Below are 3,092 nucleotides of genomic sequence, written 5' to 3'. Positions count from 1 at the left end.
CCCCTCTGGAGCGCTCCCGTCGGCTCTCCGCTGCGGTTTCCTTCAGCGCAGAGCGGTGTCTGGGGCGGTCGCTCGTTCGGAGCGCGTCGGAGCGCCCTTGGGAGCGCGTCGCAGGCAGCCCGGGAGGTTCTCTTCTGCCTCTGCTGCGGGCTTTGGGAACTCGGGTGGGGAGCAGTGGCTCCTGAGGTGAGACCTGTCTCCCTCGGAGCGGGCTGGCAGTCAGGGCAGGCTTTTCCTGCCGGCCGGACGGGTGACCCTCCAGCCAAGTTTCCAGGTAAGAAAGTATTCCTGCTTCTCCCTTCAGTCAGGCTTGGGTGGGGTGAAAGGAGAGAAACAAAACTCGGTTTAGGCCACGTGTTGTGTGTAGCAGTGGATGGGAGACAGTAAACACGTGTTTTTGCTGTTCTGGATCATGTCTGGAGAAGGCTGTGACTAAAAGTAGAATCTGATCTGAACTGCACAATTAACTGGGAGTAGGATGTAATTAATTTCACCACAGTGCTACTGGAAATGGCAGGGAAGAGAAGATGTGGTGCGTGTAGCTGTGTGTATCAGGCACTGTGTAAGAGAGGTAATACGTGTTTATGCTCCTGGTTGTTACAGCTCTTACACACCATTGTGAGGTTTGTCATATAAACAAGTAGAAAAACCGGTGATGTCAGTCCTCCTCAATGCAATGTAAGGTGTGTGGAAGCCCACTCCTGTTGCCTGCAGCTCTTGTAAAATAGTTCATCGTTTTCCATGGCCTTTTATGTCCAGAGGCTGATAGTTCTTGGATTTCTTCATGGAACTATTGATATTCACAGTGGGTGATGGCTGGGGAAGTGTGTGGTGCTTTTTTTTTTTAACGCCTGAAGTTTAACTGCGTTCCTGTCGCTGACGCTGATGACAGTGTTTTGGTGATAGCGTACTGTAGGTCAGAAAGGAACTGCCGTTCTATGCGTTGTAGACCCTCAGTACAGTGTTTCACATGATGCGGTCAGTACTTACTGTTTCTTCTAGTATTTTTGCCAGGGAAGAAACATTTCTTCTATGGTTCAGTGAAACTGAGCCATATGGGATTTGAAATGTGAAGTCTGAAAGAAACTTCCTCATTCTCAACTCTTTGCTTTAGTGCTGCTGTTAACCTCTGGAGTATCGATTTATGGCTTCAAAATGCTGTAAAGCCATCTTTGATAACATAGGAAGTCTTTATGGTAATAATTAGGGTTGGGGGGAGGTCATAAACCAGTCTGACTTTCATAATTTCTATGAATGTGTCTAATTCTAATTCAACTGTGATTTAGAAAAGAAGATTGATCTTTTAACAATAGTTTTTGCTGTGTGCTCTCCGATACATTCCTTGGAAGTAGTTACATCCTTTTTTTGAAAGCAGAGTTACAGTGGAAATGTGTACTAAGGCTATGCGTTTCTTTTGGTTGATTTTTTTTTTAAAATTACTATTTTTAAACAGCATTAAGTTTCTAATTTAAATTGGTGCAGAAAAACAATGTAGTAAGTTCTGCTGGAGTATAACTAGGATGATATTTTTACTTCATTTTAATTTTCTTATGTAAGAATTTTTTTGGACTGAAACTGGCAGTGAAACCTTGTTTTTCTAGTAGGTTGTATGAACATTTGAGCCTTAGAACAAACCCAGTTCTGTCTGCCTTTGCTCATCTGGCAGGCTTCCCAATACTTTGATCATCTTGGTTGTCCTTCTCTGGACCCTCTCCAGCCTGTCCACATCTTTTTTGTATAGCAGGGACCAAACCTGAACACAGCGTTCCAGGTGTGGCCTGACAAGGGCTGAGTAGGGTGGGATAATGACTTCTTTATCTCTGCTGGTGATGCCCTTGGTGATGCAGCTCAGCATCTTGTTGGCTTTCTTTGCCACAGTGGCGCGCTGTTCACTCGTATTGAGCTTGTCCACCAGGACCCCCAGGTCCCTTTCCACTGGGCAGCTCCCCAGCTGGGTAGATCCCAGCCTGTGCTGCACTCCTGGATTATGTTTTCTCAGGCGCAAGACCTTACACTTGTCCTTATTGAACTGCATAAGGTTCTTGTTAGCCCACTCTCCCAGCCTATCCAGGTCTTCCTGCAGGGTGGCTCTGCCTTCTGAAGTGTCCACTTCCCCACTCAGGTTGGTGTCGTCAGCAAACTTCATCAGGGTACACTTGATCCCATAATTCAGATCACTTATGAAGATGTTAAACAGCGTTGGGCACAGTGTTGATCCCTGGGGGACCTACTTGTGACAGGTTGCCAGTTTGAAAAGGAGCTGTTGACCACCACTCTCTGGGTGTGGGCTGTCGGCCAGTTCCCCCCACCACCACCACATGGACCACCACGTTTAGACTGTAACGCATCAGTTTCTCTAGGAGGAAGCTGAAGGGAATCATGTCGAAAGCATTGGAGAAATCCATGTAGACAATGTCCGCTGCTTGCCCCACATCAGCTGAGCAGGTTACTTTGTTGTAGAAGGCAATCAGGTTTGTCAAGCACGATTTGCTCTTAGTGAATCTGTGCTGGCTTTATCCAATCATGTGCTTCGTTTGACTTGTGATAGTCCCCGGAAGGATTCATTCCATAACTTTCCCAGGGACTGAAGCAAGACTGATGGACTTAAAATTTCCTGGATCTTCCTTTAAGACCTTCTTGTAGATGGGAGTGGCATTAGCCTTCTTCCAGTCTTCTGGGATGTCTCCACTACTCAAAGATTATGGAGAGCAGCTTCACAATGATGTCAGCCAGCTGTCTTAACACCCTTGGGTGGGTAGTGTCAGGGCCCGTCGATTTGTAGGGGACAAGCCCCTGTAATAGTTCGCATACCAACTCTTCCTTTGCTGGCGGAGGGTCTATGTTTGCAGTGGGAAAAACGGAGTATGCTGTAGAAATTGTCACAGCTTCGTTCTAGGTAAGGGATCCTTTTCTGAAGATAAGTGTGTGGTTTATAGGATTTGTTGTTGGGGTGTTTTTTGGGGAAACCTGTTATACATGGGTAATGGCTGGTGCTGAAGGGTAATGTCAACTGTGGAATCTGTTCAGCTACGCAAGTGAAATTAACAGTCTGAGGATTTTGTGTTCATTCTTGTTATCTTTTGATTCTGGGC

This window comes from Charadrius vociferus, unplaced genomic scaffold (genome assembly GCF_000708025.1).
Source record: "Charadrius vociferus isolate BGI_N301 unplaced genomic scaffold, ASM70802v2 scaffold1077, whole genome shotgun sequence".
Lineage (NCBI taxonomy): Eukaryota > Metazoa > Chordata > Aves > Charadriiformes > Charadriidae > Charadrius > Charadrius vociferus.
Note: the sequence above shows the minus strand (reverse complement) of the source record.